The 15,805-nt window shown below is 42.1% G+C and overlaps 1 protein-coding gene across 8 annotated transcripts in view; it reads left to right on the plus strand.

Annotated features, from left to right (window-relative positions):
- si:dkeyp-120h9.1 (Y+L amino acid transporter 2-like) overlaps positions 1 to 15,805 on the plus strand; it is a 69,778-nt gene that overhangs the window by 19,718 nt on the left and 34,255 nt on the right. For 3 of the 8 annotated variants that reach the window (XM_060942732.1, XM_060942731.1, XM_060942738.1), the window contains exon 1: positions 11,744 to 11,873. The exons of 2 other annotated variants lie outside the window; for them this stretch is intronic. The gene's annotated coding sequence lies outside the window, so the exon portion shown is untranslated. Of the gene's footprint in view, positions 1 to 11,743; positions 11,874 to 12,669; positions 12,724 to 13,877; positions 15,165 to 15,805 lie in introns of those variants that run through there. 3 more of the 8 variants (XM_060942734.1, XM_060942736.1, XM_060942735.1) reach the window with 2 other exon arrangements.

The raw sequence follows: 15,805 nt of genomic DNA on the forward strand, positions 1-15,805 counted from the left end.
ACATCTGAATAGTACTGGTGATTGTTTGTGTATATCAATTTTTATCAATGCTTTAAACATTTGGAGGATATTTGGGAAAATGTTCCAAAATTTAAGGGGGGCTAATAATTTTGAGTTCAACTGTATCTGTTTTATATAGGGTGACCAGATTTCCCCGAGTCTAAAACCGGGACACTTTGCGCGTGACTGTGATACTTGTGCACACACACGCGTTTTGATATAAACGTGTCGGCTCAAACCATGGCTCAGACAGGTGCTTTTATCATTTTGTAGAAGCTCACTTTTATCAACATTTCAGAGAATAAAGTATTTTCTTGTTATCTACATGTACTTCTATCACAATTCAGTTAAAGTAAGAAAATCAGACAATAGATGTGATGATAGGGAATAGGCCAATAGCCTAAATTTCAACTGATTTATTTCACCTTTGTGAAAGCGCCAAGAAAATGCATTGCTTGCATATTAACATCAACATTTTATGTGATGAACTTTTTTTTTTTTTTTTTTTAAGCAATAGGCTATGCATTGTAACAGGAACGAGTGAATGAGCCTAATCGTTGTCACAGAACCTTTACCCAAAATGCCTCTGTTTAATCTTAACTAGTGTAGGCTATTAACTATTTTGAAAACGTGAACCCTGAGTTGACAACAGCATCAAACAAGTCAAGACAATCTGTGATACAGATTAAAGACAGATGAAACAGATGAAAGACAACAAAAAATGTTTCAGAAACACAGCCAACCACCCTAAAGAAGATGCCATTTTATTGCATATATTTACATGATGAGTGAATGTGCTCCAGTAGCGCTTTATTGCCCGAGAGCCTGCTGTGAAACTGCGAGCAAGTATAGTCAAAATTGGCCTGGTACTTTGAGAGTAGGCACGGTCATGTGATTCCTCTAGTCAGTCCAGGTGTTGCTCATGAGTGAAAATATTCGCTCAACTGGAGCATTGGTGCCAGGTAGGCACATGGCAAACTGGCAAAGCTGGCTGGCATTGCTGTAAGGACTCTCCCTACTCTTGAAGTGCGTGAACATCTCCGCCCAGCGCTCATCCGTGCGGCATTGTCGCGCAGTAGTTGACAGCCGCTAGCGCAAAAAAACGTTATAACACGGCCTCTATATTGCAACACTGTACAAATAGACATTGTAAGGTTGACTGCGCACACACGCACATTGATGCTGAATTGCTAGAAGCTTTATTGACATCTCGTTGGCTATATATGATCGCTGTAACCGGGACAGTTTGTTAGCGTTTGGTGTAAACCGGGACATTTCAGCGTCCCGACGGACCTTTGTCGGGACTGGGGACACGCAATTCAAAATCGGACTGTCCCGGTCAAATCGGGACGTCTGGTCACGTTAGTTTTATATGATCTACTATAATAAATAACTGAAAAGACAACTGCTAAGCATTCTGAAGTGCTTATTAGAAGTTTCCATTACAGTCACAAAAGCTACAGTGTTAACATTACCAAAGACAGATATGTGAATTCACAAAATGAATGCATGCTATGCCATCATGGTGATTTAATGTTAGGCTAGCTAATCAGTGAAACTCCTGACATGTTAGCAAACTCTTTTCAAACTCTAAATCATATTGGATAGCTAATGCTACTAGAAAATAAAGATTTCTACATTTTGTTTATTTGGGAAGAATATGCTAAAACATGTATTTCTGAAAGGACTTCAGATAAGTTAACATTATTCATGTTAGCGTAACTCTGTTTTTACACGCTAACTAACAGTGTCCAAGTTAACTAGCTAGATTAGATTAGAATCAGAAGCACTTTATTGCCAGGTATGTTACACACACGAGGAATTTGACTCTGGTTCGACTTAGCTTTCATAGTACAGAAGTACGAGAGAGCAAAGTCCCGTGGCAGCCGTCTGTGGCGCCATCTTGGATGGAGATTAGATTAGATAAAACTTTATTGATCCCTTTGGGATCCTTCAGGGAAATTAAGATTCCAGCAGCATCATTACAGATATACAGAGAAAAGAAATAGAGAAAAACTTCTAGATAAATTAAAATAAATTAAGTATTTACATGTACAAATATAAAAAAGAATAAGAGAGGGGAAGGGGAAAAGGGGGGGGCAGCAGGAGAGATATTGCACTTTATATTGCACATTGTCCAGTATTGCTTATTGTTAGGCTAGGCTACTGCTCCTTCCCATCCTCTGTCCTCCTGTTACCCCTCCTCCCCCCAGAGAGGAGTTGTACAGTCTGATGGCATGAGGGACAAAGGAGTTTGAGTCTGTTCGTCCTGCACTTGGGAAGGAGCATTCTGTCACTGAACAGGCTCCTCTGGTTGCTGATAACGGTGTGCAGAGGGTGACTGGCATCGTCCATGATGTTCAATAGTTTGTCCATAGACCTCTTCTCTGCCACCGTCACCAGAGAGTCCAGCTTCATGCCGACCACAGAGCCGGCCCGCCTTTTTTTTTTTTTTCCAGACTTTATTTATAATGAGGGTGGCACTAAATAGCGATGCTAATGAACTTGTGGCCCTCCCTAAAATAAACTATAAAAACTATTTACACTAAATTACTATAAAAACAATACGATAATCATATTAATGGATATAAATAAGAAACAAATTATTATAAAATTATATTACAAAATGATATAGTAAAAGACGCTGCTCAGAAAACGCCCGCTCTCTGAGAGATTCCTTAAAGGGCGTAAGCTGTTCGATTCGCCTTGTAGAGAGGGGGAGAGTATTCCAAAGGCGGGTAGCAGAAACAGAAAAAGTTTGATCAGTTTGTCCAGCCTGGATGTGTCCTTCCCCCCAGCACACCACGGTGTAAAACAGGACACTGGCAACCACAGACTGATAGAACGTCCACAGGAGTTTCCTGCAGATGTTAAAGGACCGCAGCCTCCTAAGGAAGTATAGCCTGCTCTGTCCCTTCCTGTATAAGTGATTGGTGTTGCAAGTCCAGTCCAGCTTGCTGTCCAGCCACAGCCCAAGGTACTTGTAGGAATCCACAGCCTCCACCTCGACTCACTTGATCAGAACTGGTCGTGACCTTGGTCTGGACCTCCCAAAGTCAATGACCAGCTCCTTGGTTAACCAGCTTTTTTTTTTTTTTTTCTAAAACATGATTTTTTTTTTTGCAGGTGACACTGAGACTGTCAGTAATCACTAGGGTCACGGCACATCCATACACTGGATAAAATCAAGTTCAGTGATTTCTCCACAGCATTATTTAAACACGATCAGATGATGGCAGCTATGTGTTAATGTTAGCTGTGGACAAGGCTACGGCAACTTGCCGGGCAAATCCATAGAAAGTTATTTGACTAACCAGACTGCATAGCTACATTATCACTAGCTCTAAAAGCACAGACAACTTTATTGCAAGCTTTCTCTTGGAATAAAATGTTTACAGACCTCAATATGCAGGTCAGACGGTGAGTTTTTGTTGGCTGTGATATGGTTCGTTTTAGGCAAACAAAGCAAGCATTTAAAATGAAACAAATCTTTAATCCTTTAAGAAAACTGAAACATGGGTTCTTGGTATGTCCATGGGTGTGTGCATTTTCCCGAAGAACCGCCTCCTTCCATTCTGCCATCATCTGATCGTGTTTGAATAATGCTACAGAGAAATCACTGAACTTGATTTTATCCAGTGTATGGATGTGACGTGACCCTAGTGATTACTGACAGGCTGTCTCAGTGTCACCTGCAAAAAAAACCAATCATGTTTTAGAAAAAAAAAGAAAAAACATCCACTTTCAAAGCTGCTTCATAGTAACAAGTAATGAGGACTTTGATAGAAATGTAGTGGAGTGAAAAGTATATTTGTCTTTCAAATGTAGTAAAGTTAAAGTCATAAGTTCTCATCTCATTATCTCTAGCCGCTTTATCCTTCTACAGGGTCGCAGGCAAGCTGGAGCCTATCCCAGCTGACTACGGGCGAAAGGCGGGGTACACCCTGGACAAGTCGCCAGGTCATCACAGGGCCGACACATAGACACAGACAACCATTCACACTCACATTCACACCTACGCTCAATTTAGAGTCACCAGTTAACCTAACCTGCATGTCTTTGGACTGTGGGGGAAACCGGAGCACCCGGAGGAAACCCACGCGGACACGGGGAGAACATGCAAACTCCACACAGAAAGGCCCTCGCCGGACCCGGGGCTCGAACCCAGGACCTTCTTGCTGTGAGGCGACAGCACTAACCACTACACCGCCGTGCCGCCAGTCATAAGTTTCCAAAAAAAATAATACTCAAGTACAGGTACTCAAAAAGTGGACTTAAAGGTCATAGGCAAGGGTCGGAGGTGGAACGTAGAATATCAACTTTACTTTCTAGAAGCACGACCCAAAAAGCGAATTCAGTCTTCCTGGTGTCTAATTTGCACCCGAAAATTGAATAAAACAGTTAAACATACTGGTTTGCGCAAGTTCCAAAGATTTGTTTACATCTCACTTACGTGCACTTTTACTCCCAGGGGACAGTCGTCGTGACGTCATTCAAGGCAAACGGACCGGGAGCAGTTCTGTGTTTACTTGCGAACCGAGCACACGTGTACGGACTTTGGTTGTGTAAAATGTCTGAAAGCGATAGCGATTTTGAAGTGTATATGTATGAACCTATGGCCGTTGCAAAGCAATCGGTGAATGTTGCTCACTGGTTTGAATGTGTGGCCTCGGAATCGGACAGCGACTTGGCCGACTCTGATCGCGGTGACCCCGGACCTCAACAAGACTCGTGCCCAAACGATTTATCTTGGTAGTTATGATAAATTCTTACTTTCGTCATAATACAGCCCCGATTCCAAAAAAGTTGGGACAAAGTACAAATTGTAAATAAAAACGGAATGCAATAATTTACAAATCTCAAACTGATATTGTATTCACAATAGAACATAGACAACATATCAAATGTCGAAAGTGAGACATTTTGAAATGTCATGCCAAATATTGGCTCATTTGAAATTTCATGACAGCGACACATCTCAAAAAAGTTGGGACAGGGGCAATAAGAGGCTGGAAAAGTTAAAGGTACAAAAAAGGAACAACTGGAGGACCAAATTGCAACTCATTAGGTCAATTGGCAATAGGTCATTAACAGGACTGGGTATAGAAAGAGCATCTTGGAGTGGCAGCGGCTCTCAGAAGTAAAGATGGGAAGAGGATCAACAATCCCCCTAATTCTGCGCCGACAAATAGTGGAGCAATATCAGAAAGGAGTTCGACAGTGTAAAATTGCAAAGAGTTTGAACATCATCTACAGTGCATAATATCATAAAAAGATTCAGAGAATCTGGAAGAATCTCTGTGCGTAAGGGTCAAGGCCGGAAAACCATACTGGGTGCCCGTGATCTTCAGGCCCTTAGATGGCACTGCATCACATACAGGCATGCTTCTGTATTGGAAATCACAACATGGGCTCAGGAATATTTCCAGAGAACATTATCTGTGAACACAATTCACCGTGCCATCCGCCGTTGCCAGCTAAAACTCTATAGTTCAAAGAAGAAGCCGTATCTAAACATGATCCAGAAGCGCAGACGTCTTCTCTGGGCCAAGGCTCATTTAAAATGGACTGTGGCAAAGTGGAAAACTGTTCTGTGGTCAGGCGAATCAAAATTTGAAGTTCTTTATGGAAATCAGGGACACCGTGTCATTCGGACTAAAGAGGAGAAGGACAACCCAAGTTGTTATCAGCGCTCAGTTCAGAAGTCTGCATCTCTGATGGTATGGGGTTGCATTAGTGCGTGTGGCATGGGCAGCTTACACATCTGGAAAGACACCATCAATGCTGAAAGGTATATCCAGGTTCTAGAGCAACATATGCTCCCATCCAGACGACGTCTCTTTCAGGGAAGACCTTGCATTTTCCAACATGACAATGCCAAATCACATGCTGCATCAATTACAGCATCATGGCTGTGTAGAAGAAGGGTCCGGGTACTGAACTGGCCAGCCTGCAGTCCAGATCTTTCACCCATAGAAAACATTTGGCGCATCATAAAACGGAAGATACGACAAAAAAGACCTAAGACAGTTGAGCAACTAGAATCCTACATTAGACAAGAATGGGTTAACATTCCTATCCCTAAACTTGAGCAACTTGTCTCCTCAGTCCGCAGACGTTTACAGACTGTTGTAAAGAGAAAAGGGGATGTCTCACAGTGGTAAACATGGCCTTGTCCCAACTTTTTTGAGATGTGTTGTTGTCATAATTTAAAATCACCTAATTTTTCTCTTTAAATGATACATTTTCTCAGTTTAAACATTTGATATGTCATCTATGTTCTATTCTGAATAAAATATGGAATTTTGAAACTTCCACATCATTGCATTCCGTTTTTATTTACAATTTGTACTTTGTCCCAACTTTTTTGGAATCGGGGTTGTACTAAATAAGAGCCCTTTTGAAGAATAATTAAACTGCCCTCCCTGGTGGATATAGGTAACGATTACTTGACAGTGCGCCGGTAGGCCACATTAGCCTGCCATCCGCGGTATTTCCCGGTGTCAATATATTGGGCCTGACATCTCATCTCGTCTATCAATGATTTTTTTTCAACTACCGAGCATTTAAATGAAAAGTGGAAAACAAATACCCAATACTGAAAAATTCTGCAATCAAAAACTTCACTTAAATGAGGTATATTTTTCAGTTACAACAAAGGATGAAGTGAAGTCAAAGTGCCAAATGATCAAGTGTCAAACTACTCATCATGAACATCCTGCGTTCATATGTTTTTGGTCTAGCATATAGCCAATAATTTGTGGTCGCGGTTTGTATGAAACCCGCCAAACAGGGCTGGAAATGTATATACTTTTCTATTATTGCTGCAATTTCCTGTTCTAGGGATTTGTGCGTAGGAGGTATTTTTAGTGTGAATATGCAGTCTCTCTTATGCCATTGAGGGATGAGTTTTCATTGTTCGTGACACTTGTCGGAAGGAAATTCTCTTCCATATATACGTGGAATGTTTCAAAAGGTATCCTGATTTTCACAGGTGTAGCTGTGGAAATTGTAGGGTGATGCCTACTGCAGCAGAGTGCAGATGTTGTCATTTTTATCCATCAGTAGAAGTTAGAATCCCTGAGGGTCATAAGTACATAGTGGAGGCCCAAGGATTCCAGTCAAACTGCCTGGATATTGATGTTTTGGGGGTGACCTTCCTGGAGTACAACAAGGATGAAAGTCCAGTTGGCGACAATGAGCCAAAACATGAGTGAGTATTGCAATCAGTGGGTTGTTTCAGATGAGGTATATTTTAAGTCATTAAGTGACAGAATCTGTCACTTGATTCTATTTTCAAAACATTCAGGTACATGTCAACGATATTTAAAAAAATAAAACACAAGATTTATTTCGATTCAATAAGATTTTATTACAATCCCTTTTTGTTGTTGCATGAATGACATCAGTCACTAGAAAGGGTCTATTCTACTCCATCATGAGTGAAAACAAACTTTATTGGGTAAAAGTTTGTTGTTCCCTTTTTATGCCCTGCAAATAACATCATTTGGCAACCCCTATTAACAGTATAAACTATAGGTGACCTAGCAACAGGGCCGGTTCTAGGCAGGCATATATGAGGGGGCAGTCAGAAATGTGAAGGGGGCATCATGTGTACACATCAGGCTCCAGCACTTTTTTTTCTGTGCTTATAGTAAGTGTTCTCTTCATGGAATTAGGTTGTTAGCCATGTGTCCAACCCCAGCCTGGAGAAGTGGATTGCACTTTGTCAGGCCTCTACCTTCAGACCTGTCCAATTTGGGTGTCCCACCTGAAGACTAAGCTCCTGCTGGTATAGCTCTTAAGGTCACTGAGGCATGCAAACCCCCTGACCACAATAAGGTGGTAATCCCTCAGGGGAAAACTGAAAAATAAAAAATAAAATATCCTTCACCCAGATTTTAACAACCAACAACATAACATTTATCTTAACTGGATGGCCTAATTCTCAAATTTGAACCTAGAATAAGACTTCACACACACTAGTCAGTAGCAGTGGATACATGGGACATATCTAGCAAGCTTCTTTTGGAGCAGAGCTTGTACACCTCTTACCCCACTCATCACAGAAGCCCCATCATAACACTGGCTAAGTATGTTGTCAGCACTGTAGTCAGCATCAGAAAGGTGTGTCAATATCTCAGAGGTGATGTACTCTGCATCAAGTTGATGCAAGTCAAGCAACCCAATAAGATGCTCCTCTGGCATGGAATTGCTGACAAAGCGACTCATCACAGACAAATTTTCCACATTGCACCTGTCCCTGGTCCCATCACTTTTGAGGCAGAACCCCGCAGAATCGGCATTTTCATATTTTTTCCTGACCTCTCCAAGCACCATGTCTGCCAGTGTTTCAATAATTTCATTTTGGATATCCTTAGATGTGTATTTTGCATTCTTTGGGATACCCTTAGCAATGCTTGCTAGCTTCTCATCCTTCTCTAAGGTATACTCCATCAGTTTTAGAAAGAGACCTGAAGCAACGTCGTCATTACTAGCTGCATCATGCCTCAAAGTTTCTGCAGTCCCACGGAGCCCCAAGAAGGCAATGCCCCTGCGTAGAGCCAGCCTCAACTAGTAATATGTTATCCATCAATTTAACATGACACCAGCAGATAATATAAAAGGGTAAACCTGTTTTGACAAGCGCCTGTTGACAGCTGGTACTAATTCACCTCAGGAAATGCAAAGTCGTTCAAGCACTTCAAGCTTGTATTTACCCGGCTGCCAACCCTCTCGCTTCACGCACACAATCCACTCTCTCCACCTCTTCTCCTCTCAGAAAAAGGTCAAAACTTCTTCCTGAATCGGTACCGTTGTTACAGTTCCCTGCACAACAATAAGGCATGGTTTTTCTTTGGAAATTCCCAAATGCACGTCTGCACTCAAGCTGAACGGCAATGCAAATAAACTGAAGTGGACTTAACTCGGACGATTTGTTTGCCTTGAATGACGTCACGCGCCGAGTGGTCATGAAAATCGCCGAGCAGAAATTCGCCGCGATCCATGCTAACTTATTTTAATTATTACTTATTAACAATACTTCTTGGGACCAGAAGAAAATTAGAGGGTTTTTTTTAACATGTAAAGTTTCAAATGTGCATAAATTGAAAACCTTTGCCTATGACCTTTAAGTACAGTACTCAAGTACTTTGTTACTGTCCACCTCTGTTATTTACTACTTACTGTTTGATCTCAAACACATTAAGAAGATAAGAAATTGCACTAATTAACTTTTGACGAGGCACTTGTTAATCGAAAAGCATTCCAGGTGACTGCCTCATGAAGCTGGTTGAGATAATGCCAATAGTGGGTGGCACGGTGGTTAGCACTGTCACCTCATAGCAAGAAGGTTCTGGGTTCGAACCCAGTGCCCGACAGGGGCCTTTCTGTGTAGTTTGCATGTTTTCCCTGTGTCTGTGTGAGCTTCCTCCGGGTGCTCTGGTTTCCTCCAAAGACATGCAGTTAGGTTAACATGGCCTGAGGTTGATTAGGTTGGGCTGAAGTGCCCTTGAGCAAGGCTCACGTGGGCAGCATGGTGGTGTAGTGGTTAGCACGGTCGCCTCACAATGAGAAGGTTCTGGGTTCGAGCCCAGTGGCTGGCAAGGGCCTTTCTGTGTGGAGTTTGCATGTTCTCCCCATGTCTGCGTGGGTTTCCCCCACAGTCCAAAGACATGTGGTTAGGTTAATATGGGACGGTCTTGGGCTGAGGTGCCCTTGAGCGAGGCATCTAACTCCCAACTGCTCCCTGGGTGCTGTTAGCATGGCTGCCTACTGCTCTGGGTATGTGTGTGTTCATAGGCGCCAACTTCATGTCAACATTGGAGGGTCAGAATTATGTTCTTGCACCGTGACGTCATGACGTCGGCAGTGTATGTAGTTGAATATCAAAGACTCAGTTGTAAGTCATTTTCATTCATTACTATTCACCATTGCAAGTGGGAAGCGCCCATTTTAATGATAACTTATTATGATGCATTAAAAAAATCTCACGACTTTAAACATTGTATGAAACACAATTTATTCAATAAACAAATTTAGTTTCATGCAATTTTCTTTGAGATGAATTCGGCAGACAACTGTACATGAATGTAGTTTCTGTTAAGAGTTAATGGATATGACAAAGTTAATTTTAATCTTACTTACAAACTTTAACAACACATCTCTTTCATGGCGACGGAAATTAACAAGTAGGCAGTGAGAAAATCATATTCATGAACATGAGAAAATCATATTCACCCTAATAGCCCATCAGCCCTAAAACTTCGCAAAAACATCACTACTTCTGTCACAAGCGCTGAACTCATTGGTAATTTTTTTCAAATCAATGTGGTCTGTATGTTCCGTGTGTAAAGAACAGCCAAGTAATTCAGTCTCGGAGCAGTCATGGTGCTCCGCAGGTAGGTCTTAAGTCTGCGCAAAGCACTAAAGGACGTGTAAATTTTGCGTAGTGCAACCTGTCAATCACTCACTGCCAACCATTGGAATATTGCAAGCGGAAAAGGGGGCGGGTCATGTCCGATAATAACATTTTAGGTGACGTTTCTATAGATTACTTATTTTGCATTCAAAGCTAGGCTATTATTTGTTTAGGTGGTTTCAATCGTCAGTTAACATGAGTTCATCTGTACTGTTTACTACTTTTTTTCATTATTGGGGTGTTTTTGCCCCCCCCAACTTTATCTTTGGGGGGTCAAAAAGGTCCGTGCCCCCCGCAGATGGCGCCAGTGTGTGTGTTCACTGCTTCAGATGGGTTAAATGCAGAGAGGAAATTTCACAAGTGTGTGATGAATAAAGTTGTGCTTTCTTTCTTTCTTTCTTTCACTGCTCTGGGTAACTGAATTAGAAGGTGGTACGAATATATCAGGGGAAAAAAATCACATCAAGGGGTTGTTTTACAATCAGGGTACAAAGTTTGTGTCACAGGGGTCCAAAATTCAAATTGATTCAAACTGGTTCTTGTACCAGTTTTTAAGTGAAGGACAAGTTAAAGAACAGATTTCAGATAATTTTTTTACATAATGTGTATGGTAGTTTTGTGTAATTTGCTATAAGATGGGAGAAACAAATGAAGTGATTCTCGGAGAGGACTTTTTTTTTTTTTTGACAATTCAGAATCCACTACTTCCATAGTGCTTTTAAATATAAGGCTGTAAGCTTTGTGTTAGTTGTCTCTAATATTTGTCCCAATATCTTGACCACATTTTAGGATGAAAATAATCATTTTAGATATGTTATTTTATATTGAAAAATTAGCTGTCTCGGAGAGGACTTTTTTTGGACACAATTACATACTAATTTGATCAAAATAGTCTGAAAACTTACTGCCATTCAACATTAAAACTCAACTATGTTTCCAATGATATGGAACCAAATATGTGTTTTATGGTATAAAGAATGATTTAAGTGCATCCCTTCTGGAGCTACCTGTGGTCAAAAAAGCACTTTTTCTAAATGACACGAGTAATTTTGCTAAATATGACATATATTGCCATACATTCACCAAAAATAACGTTATCACCAATTTTTTTTTGCATGGTAAATAGAGCTATCACAGGGCTACAATAAACAACCAAGTTTATTTCGTCAAGCCTTTTGATATTGAAGATAATAAGTGTTAAATGTGATTTTTAGCTTGCGTACCCTGATTGTAAAACAACCCCAAGCAATTTCATTGTAGTCTCTGAGAAAGGAATCAAATGTGCTTTGGTTCGAAAGAATCGAATCAGTCGAGTGTCGTGTTCACCATCGCTGCTCCAGCGGTTTATTTGTATGCCATGTAGGGAAAGAGGAAGCTTTCATCATCTGTCTCCACACACAGAGCATGTCGGCGTGTTCACATCGTGTGAGGAGTTTCAGAAAACGAGGCAGTGGTGGGTTTTTTTATTTTATTTTATTTATTATTTTGTTTTAAATGCCACAGAGGGGTTCTCTTAAAGGCACGACCTGATAACCAGGGCTTGTTTTGCTAGCTTTGCTAGCTGAGCTGTGTAATGTTGGATTTAAAGAGCTAGCTCATGGTCCTCTTAGTTAGTCTTACTAACGTGGCGATGCTAAGCTACCGGCTAATTTGCCTGAATTGGGAGATGTTTCCATATGTAAATGGACTATATGTGGTTTGTACATCAGTTTCTAAACGTTTTAACCCTTTTTACGGAGATTTAGAAAGTGTAAACTGAATATTATGTGGTAGAAGTGGATATGATCCTGAAATAACCTCTAAAGTCCAGGAAGATGTTTGCTAGTATGAACTCGACAGTGTGGTTTTGTTAGATGAGCAGTTTAACTATCCGTCTACTTTCCCTGTTTTGTAACTGTGGAGGTGTATTAAAGAGAGTCACTTTTGGAAGTTATTCTACTTATTTAGCCTCCGTTATGAGGATGCTGTTTGTACTGTGTAACACGTGTTCTTCCTCAATGATCTGCTGAGTTAGATACAGTATTAACTCTGCAGGTCTGATACAAGACATCTTACAAGAGCTTACAGAATAGATTTTGTTCTTGCTTTTTTTTCATTGAACAAGAAGTAACTGACTTGTGTACAAACAGGCGTAACATTTTCCTTATTGACACAAGGAGACATCAAATTCTCACGCCAAAGTGCAATAAATGTAAATGAATAACTTCATCTCATCTCATCATCTCTATCCGCTTTATCCTGTTCTACAGGGTCGCAGGCAAGCTACGGGCGAAAGGCGGGGTACACCCTGGACAAGTCGCCAGGTCATCACAGGGCTGACACTTATGGCCCTTTTCCACTACCCTTTTTCAGCTCACTTCAGCCCGACACGGCTCGCGTTTCGACTACCAAAAACCAGCACGACTCAGCTCGCTTCAGCCCTGCTTAGCCCCTAAAACTCGCACCGTTTTGGAGTGGGGCTGAAGCGAGCCAAACCGTGCCGAGTGAGGCTGGGGGCGTGAGCAGACACTCCCCTGTGCACTGATTGGTGAGGAGGAGTGTCCTCACATGCCCACACACGCCCCGCGAGCAAGCTGGGATCTGTAAACACCGTAAACCCGGAAGAAGAAGAATTCCGAATTACGAGAATTTCTGAAGCCTTATGCGCCTCGCCTCATCTATATGCTCTTGCCAGTATCTGTCCGCGTTGTCGGTGACAACAAGCCACAGCACCAAGACCAGCAACACTAACGACTCCATGTCCTCCATGTTTATTGTTTACTATTCGGGTCGTGAGACTACCGCTTAAAAGCTCACTGATGTCACTGTTTGCGCCGCCTAACGACATCACCTGACGTCCACCCACTTTCGCTAACTCCACCCAATGTGTCCACCCACTTCCAGCCAGCACGGTTCAGCGCGGTTGTAGTCGAAATGCAACTCCAACAGCCCCGCTCAGCCCGACTCAGCACGGCACGGCTCGGCACGGCTCAGCCCGACTCAGCCGCGTTTGTAGTGGAAAAGCGGCAATAGAGACAAACAACCATTCACACTCACGGTCAATTTAGACCAAGTTTACATTAGACCGTATCTCAGGGCTTGAAATTAACTTTTTTTCTTTGTGTCCCCCAGTGGTCCCGAATTCTGTGTTGCATTGTCCCGAATGGAAGCAATAGTGTCCCCATTTTTTTCCTCTCTGAAATAACCAGTGGTTAATATTATCATATGAAGTTACTATTATATTTGTAACTATGCAATTTTGAACCCTTTATATCATTTTTACAATAAGTCACAAGACACAAGCGACACATGTCCAATACATCATCTACTTCAAAATTACAGTTATTGCATTTTCAGTTTATTAAACTTTGGCGATCTCACTGTATGAATAGATACCCGTTTATTTAAAGGGGCCAACTAGCTCATTCAGAAAATGTTTCAACTCCCTACATCTGCAGTACACTTTAGTTGAAAATAAGACCCCTTTTATGTTCATTTCATCTACTTATACCTTGAATATCTGTTGGCACTTATAAGGCCAACTTATAATTTTCACCATTACCGTTATCCATTTTATGAACTTTCGCTGCCGGGTGCAAACGTTAGCAACATCAGCATAGTGCCAGGTCCGAGCTTAGTTGTGCTGCTGACTGACTAAACTTTCTGAACTAGAAAGACACCAAGAAAACTCACTTATTCTGTTGAACGGTATCTTCCGTCAATATCATCCACATCATTCCTGTTGTATTTTATAACGTGTCTAACAGTGTTCATTAAGTTCATTTAGTTGCTAGCGTTGCCTGCAGACCAGGCGATGACACTTTGGATCCTGAAGGTCCCGGAGACGTTATGTCTGGGCTTTCAGTTTCTTCCCCGCGGTCGGTCCGCTTCAACCACTTCAGCATTTTTGTTCTGGCAAGAGTCGGCGCAGCGTGTGCGGTAGCAATTCCATTCCAAGTCCATATAATGCGGACTCCGGCCAAAGATTCTAGAACAGAATGCGCTGCTCTGTAGCCTACGGATGCAGGTGCATCGAAAGTGTAGCTACTATGTATTTTTCGCTGTTAACGTTTTAAAATTAAAATTGACAAGTTAGGTGAATGTCTACGTATGTGTTACGGCTTTGTAAATAATATTAATGTAGAACTTTTTTTCTAGATCTATTTTTTTCCATTGTCCTGAGATTGTCCCAGATATAATAATTTTGTGTCCCGATGACATTTTTTATGGTCCCCGGGACATCGGGACACCATTAGTTTCGAGCGCTGCCGTATCTGTCTCGTTTTCTTCACGGATGCACTGTCCGTTCACATTAAAACGCCGGGAAACACCGGGAAACGGGAATCCGCCAGAGCCCACGTATTCAATCCAGTTTGTGTCTGATCCGGTGCTGTGTAAACATTGAGAAACGAGGATACACTGTGCTGAGCTCTAGCTGACGTCATCATTGGACAACGTCACTGTGACATCCACCTTCCTGATTCGCTGGCGTTGGGATCACACACACAGCGGCTCAGTCCCGAATCACTGCTCGTGCACTTCACTCGCGCACTCTGTGAGCTGCGCAGGGCCGGAGTGCGCACCCTCCAGAGGGCACTCGCTGTTCAGGGCGGAGTGATTTGGAGCGCAGGAGGAAGCGCTGAGGTTTATTTACACATTTCAACCTCCTTCAGGCGCTTAAACTCAGTGAGAACATGAACATCACAGCCAGGTGTGTTTATCTGCTGGAGAAGGTGTTCGCTTGCCATCCTTCCACTTGCAAGTGGTGAGTGACTTGCGCATGCCCGATATGCACTGGGATCATGTGATGTGCCGTCTAATTAGTCATGTGATTAGCGTATCCGTGTATTGGCGTTGCTGTGTGCACGGGAATCGTGTATTGGCGTTGCTGTGTGCACACTAATCGTTTTAAAAACGTTAATCTGATGATCCGCTGATTCGAAATAATGTAAACGGGGCCAGAGTCACCAGTTAACCTAACCTGCATGTCTTTGGACTGTGGGGGAAACCAGAGCACCCGGAGGAAACCCACGCAGACCATGCAAACTCCACACAGAAAGGCCCTCGCCGGCCACGGGGCTCGAACCCGGACCTTCTTGCTGTGAGGTGACAGCGCTAACTGCTACACCACCGTGCCGCCCTGAATAACTATATATATATATATATATATATATATATATATATATATATATATATATATATATATATATATAATAAAAAAATTAGACAAAAATATCACTCCAGGAAAACAAATAAAAACAAGACAGGGTCATCTATATACCCCGTCCTGAGCAGCATGGTGGTGTATTGGTTGGTATGGTCGCCTCACAGCAAGAAGGTTCTAGGTTCGAACCCAGCGGCCGGCGAGGGCCTTTCTGTGTGGAGTTTGCACGTTCTCCCTTTCGT

The sequence above is a fragment of the Neoarius graeffei genome, chromosome 16 (assembly GCF_027579695.1).
Source record: "Neoarius graeffei isolate fNeoGra1 chromosome 16, fNeoGra1.pri, whole genome shotgun sequence".
NCBI lineage: Eukaryota > Metazoa > Chordata > Actinopteri > Siluriformes > Ariidae > Neoarius > Neoarius graeffei.